The sequence below is a fragment of the Dermacentor silvarum genome, chromosome 5, assembly GCF_013339745.2.
Source record: "Dermacentor silvarum isolate Dsil-2018 chromosome 5, BIME_Dsil_1.4, whole genome shotgun sequence".
Lineage (NCBI taxonomy): Eukaryota > Metazoa > Arthropoda > Arachnida > Ixodida > Ixodidae > Dermacentor > Dermacentor silvarum.
In genome coordinates this window covers 154,399,101-154,419,033 of record NC_051158.1, presented here as the reverse complement: position 1 = coordinate 154,419,033, position 19,933 = coordinate 154,399,101, and the positions used below count along the sequence as shown (strand labels likewise).

Here is a 19,933-nt window from a genome sequence, read left to right as displayed (position 1 = left end):
AACCCAAGCTAGGTTATAAAAATTGTTCAGATATCTTCCACTAAAAATGTTACACATGTCGGCTTAAAATTCGTAATAGTTATTGTATAATCTATACCCCCATTGAACTTTTTTGTAGAAAAATTATCTTGCACAATTCTCATATTCGCAGAGCACTAGCATTGCATGGTTCCTTCTGCAGCCTCCCCTACTTGTCGTAACAGTTCGTTACAAATCCCATATTTAAAAAAAATGAAGGAATGTCGATGCACCTCGCATTTCAAGGCGTATTTTTTTATTTAAATTGCACGTTTTTTTTGCATTTCTCCAATTGTTACGGACGTTTCGATATTACTTAATTACCGTGTGGCAGCATAGTGCAATTTATCAAGTCGCCTGTCAGCTTTCAAATCTCATCCAGTGGATCATAAGGCTGTAATTACAGCAACATTCTACAGCACGTGCGAGTGACGTTCCCCGTAATTGCTTTCAGAAAATTTTAACACCGTGTTTTGCTTTTTTTTTACTTATCGCACTGCGAATCGAGAAATTGCTGTCTGACGTGCTGGCCGACTCAAATAAAAGGCTGAGTTCTGCAAGGCTGTTTCAGTCGGTGTCCATTGTTCAATCTCCTCCTGTTGTGCTGCTCTGCTCGCAGGTAAATGCCACCTATTATAGTATTTCGACTGAACTCATGCCTTTGGAATGTTGTTAGTGTCAGCATTGGCTCACAAAAAGTAGGATTAGGTAAAGCAGGGAAAGGGGCTAGCATGTTCATTATTACGTTGCGCTGTGTTTTGCATATTCCTGTTGTTTTTATTGCTAATGTAAAAAAAACTCAGCGCAAAATAATCATTAACGAAGAGAGATGTTACTCGGTCTGCATGAAATGCTTTCAAAAGGTCTTCTCCTGATTTCGCTTGCACAGAATTAAATATTGTAGGTCTCATACCATTTCAAGAATGGTCCACGACCTAGTTGTACCCTTTCGAGTTTATGGGCCTAAATTACCTTATCGGTTCCGAATGCTATGCATAGATTTGCAGGCCGCAATATTACTTTTTGAGAGCGAAGCTGTTTAAGCCAGCCGTATATTGTAGTACGTATCAAGAAACTAATAAGAAAGAAAATAAACTTTCCTTGCCGAGGCGAGATTCGAACCCGCGAGCCACCGGTTCCAAAGCGAGCGTCGTAACCACTAGGCTATACAGCCTTTTTTTCTTTATTACCTTCTTCGCAACAATGCCTACACCCGTACAAATACAAAGCAGGTCACTTGGTACACAATATTATTACATAATTTGGCTAGACCGTACTCATTTAAAAGGCCTTCAAAGAGACACGAAAACGTCAAGCGCCTGAAACCACTCTGGTGGTACAATCATGTTCTTTAGGGCACGCGCGTGTACGTGAGACTTTCAATTAGGTATTTCCTTGCCGACCTTGTATCTACGCGGGCATTTCTGACATCCGTGCACGTTTTCCACGGATTGTTCATACACAAAACCATTATCATGTCAGCTGGGACTCCCTCTGCGTCTGCGCATGGTAAGAAACGAATACCGAAAGGGCTTATCGGCAGTACTTTTTTCAGAGTTCGTTTCAGAACGTCCCACAAGAAAACGGAGTCATGGCAATCCAGGAAGATGTGCTCGATAGTTTCGGATTTGTTACATATGATGCAGTTAACAGACCACGGAACAAATATGCCTTTACTTTGTAGCCATGGCTTCACAGGGAGAGTGCCAGAATGCAATTGAAAAAAAGAATGTTTTCACTGAAGGTCTAACAGGCATATTTTTCACGCGTTTCAAAACATTCCGTTCAGGTCCTGAGTTGTATATCGTGCGATATACAGGAAGCGGTAAGAAAACATCTACAAGATCCCGATAGAATTTCTTTCGCATCACAGAAGACAAAAATTCATTGGAAAAATGTGCTTTCAGTAATGAAAAGGACACAACTTCCTTTAGAAAACCAATTAGCGTTGCTGTTCGTTCATTTCTTGATGAGACAACCCGCTCAGGCAAGGAAGAACTTAATCTCACTTGAATAACAGTGCGCAGAAATATATCACTTTGATCCCGTAAGAAAAAGAACCTACTTACGATCTGTATCCAAAACAAATCTGTTAGCCCCAGTCCCCCATTTATAAACGAATGAAACAAGTTACATCGGCTAGTTCTTTCCCAAGTAGATGCCCATATATATACTGGAAGCACTCTGTGAAATTTCTGTACCGAAACTCTTGCAATGCATAACACTTGCAGTACATCATACACTTTTGTAACTAAAAACAAATTGCACACTCTAGCTCTTAAAAACATCGAAAAATTATGCCCACCCCATTTTTCTGTCTGGTCTTTAATAAACTCTTTTTATTTCTTCGATCGAATATTCTGCACTGTCACGATAATGTTGCAAAGGCACCTCAAGGTATTTTGCAGGAATAACGCTCCAATTTTATGTTTCAAAAATAGCCGCGGGTGTCTGTGGCCAGCTGCCATGCCATAAGCCTAGGCACTTAGTCCAGCTGACAGCACTTCCAGTTGCGGCACAAAAAGAAACAACCTCTTTCATTGTTTTATCCACACTCTCTGCATCTCTGCAAAAAATTTGCCACATCATCCGCTTAAGCCACAACTCTAGTCTCAATTCCTGAATGGGTAAATCCACGAATAGATTGGCTTCTAATTATTGTCAAACAAAGCGGCTCTAAGTACAAGGCAAACAGAAGAGGCGACAAGCAGCATCCCTGTTTTACTAATGACTCCACTTTTATAGTGGCGCTTTTCTATTAATTATTAATTTTGCAGTGCAATTTTTGTAACCCATTCTCACTCCATCCGTTATCACTGAACCGGCTTTAACATGTTCTAAAAGCAAGGAAATGACATCATGGACGACTCTATAAAAAGCCTTTTCAAGATCAATTTGTATCATGGCGACTCGGCCCTCCTTTTCGTCACAGCATTCCAGTATGGCCCTGCAGTTTGTATATTTGAAGATACTGATCTCCCTTTGATACCGCAGGTTTTATGGGGGCCCACAAGTTCTTTTATCAGACTTTGCAATCGTCTCACTAGTACTTCAGTGTAAAGTTTATAGTCCGTATTTGTCAAGCTTATTGGTCTGTAGGCTTCAACCGCCAAAAGCCTCGCTGGGTCTTTCGCTTTAGGAATTAAAATAACGTGCGATGTCCGAAAAGAAGCAGGCGCTTCCTCGTTCTCGTACATCTCACTTATTACGCGATTTAATGCTACGGCTATTTCCCTTTTAAAGCTCTTACAGAAAGCCCCTCCGAGACCATCAGACCCTGGCGACTTGCCGGGACGGATATCGTCAATCGCATCCTCAACTTCCCGAAGGGCTATTGGTCTCTCGAGCGCTTCACGGACTTCATCTGATACTGTTGGCATTAAGGGCAAGAATTGAGTCTTAAAACGTTCGATATCACCGGTCTTTTTCCCGAACAAACTTTCATAGTAAGACTGAAATGCGTGTTCTACCATTCCAACATCATTAGTGACTTCACCTTGATATCTTATTTCCGTTATTTCTTTCGAAGCCGCATGTTTTTTCTCATCGCTCATTGCTCGCTTGGTTGGCGTCTCTCCCATTCATAAACGCTCTGCACGTGCCCTTAATACCGCACCCTTGTACTTTTCTTCATCCATAACTGCAAGCTCAGACTTTAACTGTTTGATTTCTTTCGTAAAAAACCCGGCGAAGAGCTTTCTGCGCAGTGCATGTATTTTACCCTGACATGCAATTCCTTTTCACGTTCTCTTTCTTTATGCTCGACTAACATGCTCTCTCACTTGCAGTAAACTTAGCGTCTGTCTTGAAGAGTTCCCATTCTGCAATGAAAAACGCTGACGAAGTTGTGCTGAGCAAATTTACGAGCTTATCTTGAACTGCCTTTCTAAAAATTTTTGTCTTGCTTATCATTTAGCTTCCATAAATCCCAGTTGAATTTTGGTTCTCCTTGTTTCTTTCCTATCGTTGACATAACCAGGCAATGGTCGCTAAAGCTAACATGTATCACTTGATAATTTGAGAATACAGGTGGAAAGGCGACATTTCGCGTGACTAGAGCTAGACGCGTCGGCGCCTACGAGCGACAGCGTTCCTGGCATGCTACAAACGCAGGCAGGCTAACCAAGGTTGGCCCAGTGCCAAGGACGCTGCTGCTTGCCGACGCCGAACGCGTTGGAGGCTAGCCGCCCGATATCAATCGGGGCCAGCTTCGCTGTGTGTTGAGCTTTGCGCGGCCTAGTGCAAGCTTTCGCCTTTTTTTTTTTTTACAACTGCAGGAAAAGTAATATTCTCTGTTGAGGCGTCACACCAACAACTGCATTTTTTTCTCTCATTCTTTCACAGAAAAGGCAAAGATGGTAAACAATCAAGGAGTCTTCATTGTGCTTTCTCTTCTCCTTGGTACGTGTGTGTCAGCCCTTCATTTGAGCATGCGGATTTATAAGCCGATATCTATCATTTCGTTTATTATTTAGGACGTGTCATTTGGTTAGTGGTGCAACTTAATTCTTACGGCGGACTTGTGTGTCTGTATGTAATAGCATTTTTAAAGATAATATTTAATGAATGTCATACCTTGATTGCTGAAGAATATCAATGTCTTCGTACCTGAAATTTCAGGAAGAGCATTAAAACATATTTTTTACACAGTGAGTGGAATTGCACGCATTTGTAGCCAAAACTGGCCGTCCAGTTTTTCTTTTCTGGAAAATAAGGGTTCATTTATTTGATTTGACTGTTTGATGGAGTCTCGCAGAATTATATGCTGTAGATATCATCTTGTAAAAATCTTGTCTTAACACCACTATCAGTAAGAAAGTATCACCTTGCTAAACATATCGTAATGCTGGAAATTTGTAAATCAATACTCCAATTTGACCACATATGCTTTCGCTGTGCATCCAATTCCTTGAATTCACCTTTTTATTCACAGTAGTTTACATGTGATTTAGGGAGGGAACCTTATGAAAAGTAGAGCGTAGTAGCTAGTTTCGGCCGACCCTCCATCTTTGTGTAAATTGCTTCGCGCTTTTTAGGGGCGAAGCTCCTTATAGCGGCACCCGTTCGTCCCCATCGTAGTAGGTAGCCACGTCTAGTTTTATGAATTGCTCAATAGATGGCGTTCTGTGTCCGTATATGTTAGGGAGCCTACATGCAACTCCGTTTTAGGGTGGTGACAACACCAAGATTTTGGCCGCTATTTGCCGCCAAATTTGGCTTTTAGCCATTTTGGTCCCCAGTCTTTCTGCCTTTTTTGTCACGCTCTAATGTACTCATGTTGGCACCCGATCTATTAAATTTCTTTAATTTAGATTCGCGTCAATGTGCTCAAGAAACCTGCATACATCTTTATTACACTATTTGCATTTTCCTTTTATTTTAACGTATCAAACTTACTCTTCTATTGCATATCGTGCGACAGATGTAAAGCAACAAGTTATAAGGCACGATGGCATGCTCGTGGTAGGATTATCTCACGCCAAGAATGTGAACTGCATTAAGCATTGTTGTTGCCTTCCAGTTGTACATAATATATAAAGGGTGCTTTTCGAAGTGTGCTGTAATAAAGATTGTCCGTACTAGTCTGTTTAACTAAAAGGTAGACTTGCCGTGTACGGCGCGCAGACGCGCCATTTGCCTCTGGCTGCTGAGGCCAAAGTTTATTAAAAGAAGTTAATTAATTTCACGTCACCAAGGGTTGCAGGAAATGTGGTCGTCGGCTGGTCTTTCGCCATTTTGTGCCCCAGATTTCACCCGCCAATTTAGCTGGCGGCGGCAAGTGCCCTTACAAAGGCTGTCACCACCCTAAAACGGCGTTGCATGTAGGCTCCCTAGTATATGTATGTATACCCATATATACATATATATGTATACGTATAGTATAACCGGAAGCCGACTTCCGCTTCCGGTTCCACTTCCGGTTCCGCTTCCGGTTCCGGAAGAACGCTTCCGGCGTTTTATGAAAAAATGTCACAGTTTCGCCCTAAGGGCGAAGCAATTAATGCGATAGCAACACAGCAATGTCATACGAAGTAAGGTGAGCGGCTTTGGTAGCAACAACACGCAGAACTGTTGTCGACGCCATCGGCGTTTTGCCCGCGTTAGCTCAAAATGCGTGCGGCGTTGGTGACTGTTGCTGGAGCCTCTGATATAAATAGGCACTTGGTGCCGCAGCTAAACGTCGCCTCCCTTCCCTCCCCCTCCCCCACGGCCTCTCGCGCGTCCGAAGAAGGCGCGTTTGCTCTACATATATGGTGATTGTAAAGGAGAAAAGAGACGCCTACTTCTGCAGCCCTTAAGCGAGCACGGCGCAGAACGCGCGTTTGTTCTCCGCCGTGCGTTCACTCCCCGTGAAAGACGCGCCCCTCGCGCCCTTTCACTCGCACATACAGCGTTCGGCGCGCGGCGACGATTTCATCTCCAAATGACGTCATACGGAACCTCACGGCGACGGCGACGGCGACGGCGACGCCGACGGCAGAAATCTGCTTTTGAGTGTCCATATAATTGCTATCGCAATAAAAAAAAATTCCGAAAGTTGTGCCCGTAGCGCGGAATCGAATCAGGGACCCCACGCTTCCGTACGCGCGGCGCTAACCACTACGCCACGAAGCGCACATAGACACACCCACCACGATGGCAATAAATACCCAACATTAACGAAAGGCCGCGTTTCTAGCGCGTTTCTAACGCGTTTGTGCTAGCGCGTTACGGCCCGTGTAAGAAGCTGGTGTAAGACGCTGTGGCCTCTCCGCCTTACCTTCAACGCGTTTCGAACGCGCTTCCCAAGGCGGTGGCAAGTCAAGTTCAAGTCGAGGAGCGTTTATGAATACGGGGGGTATACTCTCTCAGCAGTCATGTGATGGCGTCGGCAAACGCGGTGCATGTTCCGGCATGTGTAAATGGCTGCGTAAGACGCTGTGGCCGCTCCCCCTTACTAGAGAGTACTGCACGTTTCTAACGCGTTCGTGCTAGCGTCCCCTTAAGCGGGAGATCCGATGATTCCCTCCGGAGCTTCGCCCACTCATCATCATTCACCCCGTGGATATGCTGTGATTTTTTGGAACCAACAATAAAAAAACTCGTTGCACATAACAACGGAACAATCACCCTAAAAATAAATGTTTAAGGTTGAGAGATTTACTCGACGTCAAAATATTGATGCCGAAATTGCCAAAGTACTGATGCTAAATTACGTAGTCATGATGCCAGTTGGAATTCTCAATGTACGTTTTCTAGAGGGCCAACCTGGATACTGATTAACATTCATATTACAGTTCTCTTCGTCACCGCGGATGGAGCATCTCTGGGTCTGTTATTGGAATCAATGAAGCAGCAGGGGCGCCTTGACGTTGAGCCGACAGCGGACGCATGAAGGCCAGAACAAAAACTGACAACCCGAGTTCATAATATTTGGTAAACCTCGGTACACAATAGATGAAAAGCCTAATAAAGAGTAGCTTCAAAGCCACAGTTCCTGAAGGCAGTGTTTCCTTCACATATATACATAGAGGAATATTTTCTTCTTTCCGGGGCACGGTGTAAAGCAATGCACGGTTTGTTTTTTGAGGCCCGGGCCTGACTCACGCCCGAAAGTGTCTTGTGCTGGCCCAGCCGAGCCTGGCCCGCTTATTCCAAACAAGCCCTTGGAAGGAGGATCCGGACCCAGTACTAAACCGGCCCGGCCGGGTTCGCTTCGACCCATTAGCTGTTGAGTCTAAACGAAGCGTGGTGGAGTTCTCTGTTATTGGGAACATGATAGCCCAACACACACATTATTATTAGATTGCTCGATATGTTAACACACACATAAACTGGGCGGAGATGTAAAAAGGGAGGGTGAAAGATGCCAATTTGTACAGGTCTTCTCATCCTTTCCAAGGTGCTACGCTTCCATTATCTCTCTTGCAAGCATGTTCCCGCTATTCACCAGATTTCCAATGATAGATAGTAATGGCTCACAAAAACAGGGCCGACAATGTGCCGGTAATTGTAATTAAGTATTCTTCTTAACAGATAGCTCATGTTCTTATGCTCCATAGTCCATATATACAACGACCCGTTTGTCCTAAGTATACCTTTCGCCGTGTCAGCGGAATTTGGCACACGACGCCAACAGTGCACGTGACGTACAGCCCGACCTCTTTCTTCCTACTAGTGGGCTTCTATCGTGGCCCAGAAATACGTGCGCATAATACGCCTAGTTTACGTGGCGCAGAAAAAACAATCGGCACTTTGTACCTTTTTCTCACGTTTTTCAAATTGTGCACATAAGGCATCATTTAAGGCCTTTTTCTGCCTAAGGCATGCTCAGGTTTGTTTTTTGCCTTGAAGTTTTTTACTTTTTGCGCCTCCCAATGTGTGCAGGTCTTTCTTTCCGTCCCGTTTGAAGTTGGCGCTTGCCTTTTCTCGATTCAGTAAGGAAGCAACTAGCCCAGAAACGCTTATACTTAACCATTAGCCTTACTAATAGCTAGTAATTTGATCACAATGCTTAATTCCAAATAATCCTTGCAAGATACAAAGATGTAACTCGAGACAATAATATTGGGGTGAATGTAAATTTACCAACGATGGTCTACTGGCTTTCATAAACAACGTAATACGCTGCCACTGAAAGTTTTAGCTCCATTAATTAGAAATTCGGGAAACGCAAGTACAACGATCCCGTGCTGTCGCACCGTAACACGCAATTTCTACTATTTTATTCGGCTTTATTTATTGCTTTAGCATTCATTGCATAATTAAAACACTTTCTAGGGGCTATCCATGTCTGTTTGTACGTTTGCATTTATGTGCGTTTGTATCGAACCGTTTTCCCGCCTACCTGGGTCACTGCGTAGCCAGTGGTCGAATAAGTAGGGCATCAGCATGCTGTGCAACAGAGTTCGATGTGGGTCGCTTAGTTGGAGGCAATGTGTCCTTATGTCCCGCTCTTCAACCAACCTCTTTCAAGCCGACATGGGTCACTGTAGAAACGAGACTGGGTAGGCACCGCTGTTCAAACTCTTTGACGGCCACTTGGAGTACTGGGTATGTGCCACTCAGTCTGTGCTGGTCTTCAACGAACATCTTTGAACCGAGTGAGTGAGTGAGTGAGTGAGTGAGTGAGTGAGTGAGTAAACTTTATTGTTAGGTAAATGATTCAGCTTGCCTCATGCGAGGCTTATCTGTGGCCGGGGCCTCTATTTCAGGGCTCCGCTGGCTTCCGCAAGCCTGTTAGCTCTTGTGACCAGGAGGATCTGGTCCTCTACGTCTGAGCTGGCCAGACCTAGACAAACCGAGGACAAATATTTGATGCCAACTTGGGTAACTGGGCTGTGCCAGGAGGTGTGCCGCTCTTTAATAAAATTCTTGGACGCTAACACGGGTAATTAGGCGTCTGCCAATAGAAACGTGCCGCCCTACAATGACCAAAAAGCTGACCTAAATTTCTGTGATACTGAGCAGAATCAAATCTACATCAATTTATTTGCTCAAGGACAGCACCCCGACGTATTAGCAGGCTGCGCCACAAATGCACTGTGTATGTGCCGCTTTTCAGTGGACGCCCGTCAGGCCAATACTTCAGCAAGCTGTGCCATTAATGCACTGGGTATGTGCCCCTGAGTGTACTGCAAGCTGAGGGGGCGATTATCAGCGCTAGAATTCACCGGCGTGCCATGCTGCTTGTCTCGGAGGCAACGCGCGGACTTCTCGGCGCTGCTACTAGATGGCGTAGCGCATCCGGAAAGAAGCGCGAGTGAGAAGCACGGTTGTCTCACGACGCGTTTCTCACCGTTCCCACACGCAGGCGCGCACCATGCATTTCGGAGGTAACGCTAGATGACGCCGAATGCTGTCAGAGAAGCGTGAAAGAATAATCCCGCTCCAGTGCACGCATCATGCATAAGTCGTTTCGATGGTGGCAATACCTTGTGCCGCTATATCGATTCAATGCTAACGCATTACCGTGGACAGTCATCGTGAGAAGGTATCTGGCGACAATGTCTAATGACATATTTCACGTTTTCGTGTATTCTCGTGTAAACTTGGATTTAGGTTTACGTATAAGAACCTCGGAAGCCTAAAAATATTCATGGATGCCTATTACAGCTTGTTTCATAATCAGATCTGGCTTTTTGCGCGTGAAATCACTGAATTTGATTTTATATAATTCGTGCAGCAGTGAAAATACTCGGGAAATTCAAACACAGTTCCTCGTGTATACATCTAACTTATACATAATATGAACATCTATGATGAAAGGAATTCAATGATCTTGCAAGGTTTCCACCCAGTATACGAGGGAGGGAACCAAGAAAATATACCTGGCAGACGTCATCTCAGAAAGAATTACTATCGACAATTATGTGTTTAACATTGAAGGAATACACTTCAGTGCCACCACCACAAAGCAGCCATGTTTAAGAAGTGTTGTGCTGCTGTGCTCTTTTCTCGCGCCTCTCTTCGGGCTGGTTTCATCATCTAGCGATGCCATCACGAAGTCCGCGCGTCTCTAAATACATACACATACAAGATTGTTTGAATATATTTCTCACGGGTTTGATTACAGCCAACACCGAATAAATACCAAAATATTTTGTCACTTAAAAGCGCCACATAACCTTTGGCACATAACCAGCGACGAAACCTGACGTGAAAGAGGTTCGATACAAGTGTGATGATGTGGATAGTGGCGTGCAGTGGCGAGAAGACAGACAGACAGACAAAGAACTTTATTTGTGGTCCTGAGGAACCGCTTTAGGGTACCTCCCTTTTCAGTGAAGACCTCCTTGGAATGATGATTGTGATGTGGCTACAAGAAGAGGATTGGTGATGATGGTAATGGAAGATGACGACACGTGCAACGAACGAAGAAGCGACACGAGAGCACGCAGAGCGTGAGAGCGAGCGGCAGCCTCGAACGCAAGCTCGCAAAACGGCGGCTCCATGCTCGCGTACCGGCGACCGGGTATCCTGCTACCGTGCGGACCTGGTCGGGGATCCAGTTCGTGGCTGGGCTTTCCTGCGCGCCAGCGGCCTGCTGTGATAGCGGCCTGGTGCAGCGCTTCCTGCTTGGACCGGGACGCCTGAGCTACCAGCCTGCTGAGCGAGCCCGAGGACTGGCGACCGGGCGTCCTGCTACCGTGCGGACCTGGTCGTGGATCCCGCTCGTGGCTCTGCTCTCCTGTACCAGCGGCCTGCTGTGATAGCGGCCTGGTGCAGTGCTTCCTGCTGGATACCGGGGCGCCTGAGCTACCTGTCCGCCGACCGAGCGTGCCGTTTTAGCAGCCGAGGCGTTGCAGGTTAGGCATTATTGGCCAGTACAGCAGTGGCCTGGTGCTCTACCGTCCTGCTGTTTCTCCTGCTTCCACGTCGCAACAAGGAGCGGCGTGGTGCGACAAGGTGCGGCGCGACAGCAGCGACGTAGCCACAACAGCGCTCTACCAGTCACAACCACCGTCACGGGCACCGCAACGACGATGTATACGGGCGAGTGCTAGGCACGTGCTTTATATGGAAGGACAACTTCCGAACTATAGCCACGTACATGTGTATGTAAATCATCTGTGTCGTGTTAGCGTGTCAGTTTAAAGTCTGTGTTTCGTGTACCAAGCTCCCGTCTGCCGTGTCATTATTAAAGGATCCTGGGCCCAACTGGAAACCGGCGAGTTTGTCGTTGTTTCCTCATCACAATCTGGCGAGCCTGCCAGGATCCGCCAGTAACATCCCAAACGCGGAGACCGGCATTCGGGTGTAAACACGCAGCACTAGACGACCGATATGAATTTAGACAAGTTAGCCGCCACTGCAGCACAGTTAGGCTTGTCTGGCGCTGAACTGCGCGAATGGATGGAAAGAGAACAGGCTAGGCAGCGGGACGAACGAGCAGCTGAGCGCGAAGCAGCAAAAGAAGCAGCAGAAAGTCAGCGGTTAGCCGACGAAAGACAGCTACAAATCTTGCAGCTGAAGCTCAAGCTGCAAGAAGGAGCGCAGAGCCAGACATCTGCCCCAACCGCGCCTGTAACGTCACCAAACCTACCCTGCTTCAATCCCCAGAAGCTACTGCCGCTGTTCGACGAACGACGCGACGACCTCCACGCGTATCTGCAGAGGTTTGAACGCGTAGCCACTGGACAGGACTGGCCTAGTGATAAATGGGCTGTCGCCATAAGCATGTGCCTGACTGGTGAGGCATTAACTGTGATTGGGCGTATGACTGCTGCTGACTTCCTGGATTACGAGAAGGTGAAGAGGGCGCTTCTTCAACGCTTCAGATTCACAGCCCAAGGGTACAAAAATAAATTTCGTAAAGTTCGACCAGAAGATGGCGAAACAGGAAAACAGTTTGCATCACGGATCTCAAGCTACTTTGATAACTGGATCGCGATGGCTGAGGTTTCTAAAACGTTTGAAGGCCTCCGGGATCACGTTATCGCTGAGAAGTTCTTGCGTTGCTGCCAACCCAAGCTTGCCATCTTCCTCAAGGAAAGGGAATGCAAAACCCTTACATCTCTTGCGGACACAACAAACTGTTTCCTCGAAGCCCAGGGCATCACTAATATTGGGAGAGTATCAGACGACGCCAAGAGGGTCAATCAACCCAGTGTTGACCCCAGAATAAGCAACAGCAAACTTGTTTTCTTTGCAACCGCAAAGGACATATGGCGCCTGATTGTCGAAGCGCTTCAAGAGAGGCTGATAAATGCAAGTCGTGCGGGCGGCTTGGGCACAAAACAGCTGACTGCAAGTCTAAGCCTAAGGAGAAGCACGCGTCTTGCGTCATAGCAGACAATGCGGAAAATCTAGATTGTGGTTCGCTAGCTGAATCCACGAAAAAAACATGCGCGACAATTCACTGCCGCTAAACGATCGAGAAGCTGTCCATGTTCGTAGTGGATAATATGCCAGTTGTAGAGGGATGAGTACTAGGACAAGCAGCACACGTTCTGCGAGATACGGGCAGAAACACAACCATTGTTCGACGTGATTTGGTTCCGGATGAGTGCCTAACTGGTAAAACCAGGAAAGTTGTACTGTTGGATGGCAATGGCAAGGACTTGCCCGAGGCACACATCCGAATTCATACACCATACTTCACTGGGGACGTAAATGCACTATGCATGAGTAATTCTCTATATGATCTCGTGCTTGGCAATATTCCGGGAGTCAAGGAAACACACGAGCCAGATCCTGATTGGGAATGTGGACACGTTCCTCCCGAAGCAAATGATTCAAGTCAACCACCGGCATCTGGAGGAATGTCGGACATGATTTCTGCCGTCGCATGGACGCCTAAGAAAACGAACTCCGTGATCAATGCGCCAATCACAGATTCGTTAGAAGTTACTGCAGCAAAACTTGCCGAGGAACAGAAAAAGGACCCAAGCCTTAAGAGTAGCTTCCGTAAGATTGGCAAGCGATTTTATTCCAAGAAAGACACGGAGTATTATTTTTCTGAAGAGGCAGGTCTTTTCTACCGTCACTACCGTATATCTACGGGAAGAACTTTTAAACAAATAGTCGTCCCAACAAGGTTTCGGCTTCATATTCTGAAAGTTGCTCATGAGAGCATCAGGGCTGGTCACCAGGGTGTTCGACGTACTACCGACCGTATCCTCGGAGATTTCTACTGGCCTGGGATGCATGAAGACATCAAGCGTTTTGTCCGATCTTGCGATGTGTGCCAGAGGACAACTCCGAAAGGAAAAGTTGGTGTCGCCCCTTTGGGCAATATGCCTCTTATACGGACACCATTTCAAAGAGTCGCGGTTGATCTGATCGGTCCACTATAACCAAAGTCGGATAAAGGAAATCGCTATGTCCTGACCCTTATTGACTTTGCGACACGCTATCCTGATGCCATAGCGCTCGCTAATATCGATTCTGTCAGTGTCGCTGAAGCACTACTTGAAATGTTTTCCAGAGTGGGCTTGCCACGAGAGGTCGTCACCGATCAAGGTACAAGTTTCACTTCTGAGCTCATGCAGGAAGTCGGTCGACTGCTTTCGGTCAAGTTTTTCCGGACCACTCCGTACCACGCCATGGCCAACGGTTTGGTTGAAAAGTTCAACGGCACTCTGAAGGCCATGCTCAAAAAATGTGCCAAGCCACGGTCTTGGGATCGATACCTAGCTCCTCTTCTTTTCGCGTATCGAGAGGTGCCGCAAGCCAGTTTGGACTTTTCGCCGTTTGAATTAATATACGGCAGGCACGTACGCGGACCTTTAAGCGTTTTGAAAGAGCTGTGGACAAAAGATGACATCGACGATGAGGTGCGCACAACCTACACCTATCTTGTGGACCTCAAGAACCGACTCGAGGAGACATGTCACCTTGCCCACGAAGAGCTTAGTAAGGCCCATAAAAAACAAGTTTTATTATGATCGCAAGAGCAGACAACGCAGGCTACTACCCGGGGACAAGGTCTTGATCCTATTACCGACTGATTCGAACAAGCTACTCATGAAATGGAAAGGCCCATTTACGGTCTCCGAAGTCAGGAATGACGTCGACTATGCCATTGACATAGGTGGAAAGACAAAGGTCTTCCATGTTAACATGCTAAAGAAGTACGAAGAGCGGGAATTCAGTTCTTTGTACGTGTGCGCAATAATGTAGGAGCACCAGCAACGCTCATAACTGTTGTCGACGCCGTAGGCGTTTTGCCTGCGTTCGCACCGAACGCGCGTGGCGTTGGTGGCTGTTGCCGGTGCCTCTGGGGGCGGCTAGGAGGTTTTCGACGAGATCAGAACGGGACACTCATCGTGCAGCGTCGGAAGTCTGCCACCTTCTCGCCTCGCAACGTTTATATATATACAAGTTTCTGTTTGTAGATGTGTGCTTACTCGTGCTTAAGCAACTTCTTCACGTGCAACGCATGCACGCTATATCTACAATATTGGTGCCCTGGACGTGATTCGAACACGCAACCTTCTGATAACTTCGCATAACTGTATTGATCAGTGCATGCTCATGTGTAAGCTGTCAAATGCAAAAGACTCAACGCCGAAGACTGCGGAAGCTGGCCCTAGGGAAAAAATTCAGCATGCTAATAAGGTGGTTGAATAGCTTTAAATTTTGCTGTAGATGTATTGTCGGTGCCTGTGTATATGTGTGCTAGGGAAGGGAAGTGCAGTCGAGGACGGCACAAAACCGAGTGGGGTGATGAAGTTAGGAAATTTGGAGGCGCAAGTTTGAATCAGATAGCGCAAGACGGGTAATCGGAGATCGTAGGGAGAGGCCTTCGTCCTGCAGTGGACATAAATATAGGCTGATGATGATGATGATAATCTGTGCGCAGATTTACCGTTATTTGCCCTAAACGAATCAGTTTTTTTTGCTTGTTTTGTTACACAAACAATATTTTTGTTAATAAGTGTTAGTGTTTACGTATCTATTACTGAACAGTTAGGAAGGAAATGCGGGAAATCCAGAACGTTTATGGGGCATTTTATTGTTGCGGCAGTCCGCGGCTCATGAGTAATTTTTTCTTATACTGGCTGCTCAGCCATTCACATGCATATCTTGTATTATGCAGGTCTGTGCCGTTCACTTCGACCCATCATGCTTCGGAACGAACGACATCGTATACCGACTGGAAGACGGGAAAAGTGGTAGAAGTATCATTGCCTGTGCCACGTCTGCGCCCTGGGTCTGTGCCTAGCGTGTTCCCTGGTGTCCTTCATACCTCTGGAAGGAAAAACAGAGCTCGAGACAAGCGCCAGACATCAAGCGATCCCGACAGGGTGCCTCAGGACTTGCTCGTGCTAGCCAAGAATGCGTTGCATGTATGAAGCGGAGGAAGAACGGCAACACTTTCCAACACAACAAGAAATGAAAGCATGTCTTCAAGCAGCATCAGTGCCAGATCTGGGGACTGTCGTACATACAGAGAGGTGCGCAATGTTCCTGTACATTGTAAACGAGAGTGAACCGTGTTTGAAGGCCTCCCTAACAGTGTTTGACAGCCTCAAACTATCAACGAGTTCCAGTCAAAAGGCTGAGAGAAGGTGCTGTTTCAGGCACAGTAAACGATGCAAGATCCTTGTTTAAAGTTTTGGACAGTCTGTTTATGTTGTCATGTGAGGAAGAAAACTAACACTTGGTAAATGGAATCAGTGTTCTCGTTGAGAAGCTTGAAGGCAACATTCATGCAGAAAAGAAAGAGACTGTGAAGTTTTTTAAGGAACAGCTGCTAACACTTGCTAAAGGGCGTGTCCAGTACAGTTCTCAACTAATGGTACTCTCATGTATTTTGTACACCATATCAGCACATGCGTATAAGTTCTTAAGAAAGATAAGCGGACTGACTTTACCTCACCCGAGCACAATACGAAATGTGTGCTTAGCTTACCAGCTAGCCCCACAGGCAGAGTCTTCAGGGAGCCGTTTTCTACAATATGTCGCACACACATTTAAGCAGCTGCAGCCTCCTGAGACTTGTGTAACGTTGATGTTGGATGAGATTCACATCAAGCCTTTCCTTGACTATAAAGGCGGGAGCATATGTGGTGCTGCTGCTAATTCCAGTGACGCAGCAACATCAGCTCACGTTTTTATGATTGAAAGCCAGCTGACATCATTTAGTGAGGTGGCTTATATTCTTCCAGCGAAAACATAGACGGTTGATGATCTCCATATTATACTCAAGAAGGTTATTTTGCATCTGGAAGAAATTAGGCTTAAGGTTGTGGCAGTTGTCCGCGACAATAATTTGTTGAACAGAAAAGCAATGATGATGTTTAGTGAACCACGCAAACTTCGAATTCTGTATCCGCACCCTGCGGATCCATACCGGCCGCTCTTTTATGTTTTTAACGCAGTGCACTTACTGAAATGCATAAGGAATAACTGGATTAACCAAAAAATGCAGGCACCAACTTCTTCTACCCACACTGTGACCTCTCTAACAACAGCCTACACCGAGACAGCATTAGGAGTGCCTCATTCAAGGATTTGCGAGAGGTATACAGACTAGAATCATCCCAGCTTTTGAAGTGTGAGTATGGGTTAACGTCCAAGGCACTAAATCCCAGCAACTTGGAGCGTCAGAATGTTAAACTTGCATTGCAGGTATTTAGCCCACATGTAGCTGATGCCCTTGTAGCTCACCGTGAGACAATTTCCCTCTTTCATGCGGAAGAAACATCAGACTTTATTAAAATCATCATACGCTGGTGGAGCATCGTAAATGTGAAGACACCGGACAATGGCGTACACCATCGTAATGTCTTTGAGGAGCCAATATCGTGCTTGACAGATGACCCTAAGTGTGTGTTCCTAGATTCCTTCATCACGTGGCTTGATATGTATGGGAGTTCTACAGACATGATACTGGTGGCCTCACTAAAGAGACAGTGAATGCACTGAGGTTGTCTGCACACTCTCTTTTGGAGCTGTCAAAGCACTGCATCAAAGAACTAGGCCACAAGTATGTACTGCTTGGAAAGATACAAACAGACTGCCTAGAAAGCCGCTTTGGCCAGTACCGTCAGATGGCAGGAGGAAACTACCACATATCAATTAGGCAAATTTACGAGACAGAGGGGAGGATTCATTTAAAGAACACTCTGCCAGTAATGAGCTCGGAGGACCTGAAAGGCATCGAAGACACAAGCCCTGTCAGTGGCACTTACAACAACTTTTGCATTATTGTCAGAGATGCCGACCTTGCAGCACTAAGTGCACATATGCCTGTCATAGCATACGTTGGTGGTTATTTCGCCCATGCAGCAATGAAGGTGCTTAAATGTGAAAGCTGCCAAGAAAGCCTAGTTGTCGATGAAGAGGAGGGTGAGCTGGAAAGCGACCCACATTCCTTAATTACTCGATTGAACAGAGGTGGCTTGAAACTGCCGTCCCCGTTTGTTGTTACCGTGGTAGTGCCTACTGAAGTTGTCATCAAAAAGCTCACAGAGGAAAACCACTTTTCTGAATTTTTACAGGCACAGTACCAAAAGAAACTTGTTAGGCAGCTCACTTTACAGTCCCTGCCCCAGTTTCAAGAAGTGACAGAATGTGCAAATGGCCACACATGTGAGCTCCTAGTTCACTAATTGCAAACTGTGCCACGAATGTGTTACTAAATAATTTATGTAAGCTTAGAAATGATCTTCAGCGTGCTGAACAAGAGGAATGCGCGAAGAAAAGGAAGGCACGTATCTTTGTGGACAAGCAGTTATAAATGATTTTTAACATCCGGTTAGACATCAATTTTCTGATGTATGTTCAGTCGAAGTGATATCGTAATGACTGAGATGAAGTGTAACTAAACATTGGAGGTCAAACATCACCAAGTTGCTGCATATAAAGTTGCAATGGCTGTAAGAGAGACTAACTGCAAATAAACATTTGTTCAGTCATCTTGTTGTCTAGTTCGGTTGTTTGATGGAAGGTAGAGTGGCGTTTCGAATATTTGTAAATGTGGTGCAGCCTTCAACACCTGCCGCACATATTGTCGGCATAATAAGGAAAATAAAGTAATAATGGTGCTGTAGTGATTCAAAATTATCTGGTCAACGGCTGCTGTTCACAATTAACCACTATATTAGCCCTGCTGCATAGCCAGCGCTAATTCATGGAATCAAAAACGACGCTTTCATTTTCGGGTCACTGACATAATGAGCGCCACAAAAAAAAAAAACACAGGTCAGCATGAGCACAATGAAAAAAAAAAAACGTTTTGTATGCGCCTACTTCGTCGACCAAAAGAATCGCCCTATTGGTGGGTCACATTTGACAACGAAAAACAATACACAAGAGTGTGAACGCGCCCGAAAATGATACACTGAGTTCACATGACGCTGCAATAGGCCGGATGCCAAATCACTTCGCTTGCTGGTTGTGCGATGTTCGTTGCTGAAAACACAAACCAACTGACATCCACAAATGCCAGGGGCTTTCATTCGTCCTTGACAAAGCCCACGTGATCACGCCTGACCACTAAAACGCACTAAACATGGCAGCGTACAAGCTCAGCGCAACATACCACGGCCGAATACAGCCGCGAGCGCGGCCGGAGAGCCCTCTGCCTCCGCATCGTGACGTAGCCGGCGTCGTGGCACGTGACGCGCAGGCCTGGAAATTTTAGGAGGCGTTGGCCGAGCAGGGCTGCCTCCCAGTTGAACTGGGAGGCAGCCCTGCAGCCCTAACGCCGGTGCTCCTCCTTATAGTAATCGGTGATTTCTTTGAATGAAAGGGCCAGATTGTCTGATTGAAAGTAGGCTTCCAAGGACAGGGAGACAGCCCGGGGAGAGAGTGTGCGGGCGGCCTGATCGGCCTTCTCGTTTCCCTGGTGACTGGGGGCCCAAATCAGGTTACGCGGAGTTGGATCAACGTAAAGGCAGCTAGATTGCAGTATGCGCCGGGCACCCCAGCTCATAAGTCTGACAAGCTCCTCGCGAATAGGTGATTACGTGTTTCGACGTGGTGTTAGTGAGGGCCACAGCGAGTGGCAATCTCCTCCGCATGTGTTGCGCTGTAGGCTTTGAAAGTGAGCCCGTTAACTGTGTTAGTGTTGCGTACGACTGCGGCCGTGTACCACCCCCCGTGGTGTGGGCCGGCAACGTCCACGTAATGCACGTATTGTTGGTGACCTTAGCGTCGCTGCAACGCTTCCGCGCGCGCCTGGCGACGACCACTAGTGTCTTCGCTGGACATGTTGCGGGGAACGGGGTCGAACCCGGAGGGCGCGTCTCCAGGGTTCTGGCACTCTCACCCTTTCCTCAATGTGGTAGTCCTGTTTGATGTGTAACCGGTCCAAGAGGCAGCGATCGGACGGGGTCTGTGCAAGACGCGTGTATTGGTTGACTAAGTGGGCTTCTCGAAGCTCCCGGAAAGTGTTCACCACGGCCAGGGCCAGAAGTCTCTGGTTGGACGTGGCGACCGGGAGGTCGAGAGCCCGCTTCATGACTTTCCGGTGGATGACCTC

General features: G+C 46.6%; 1 long non-coding RNA gene across 1 annotated transcript; it reads left to right on the top strand.

The window, feature by feature from the left end:
* Nucleotides 1-445: 445 nt before the first annotated feature.
* On the top strand, nt 446-7,485 carry LOC119452633 (uncharacterized). The gene is made up of 3 exons (XR_005192072.2): nt 446-637; nt 4,363-4,419; nt 7,296-7,485. It is a non-coding gene; the product is annotated as an uncharacterized LOC119452633 (long non-coding RNA).
* Nucleotides 7,486-19,933: the final 12,448 nt, after the last annotated feature.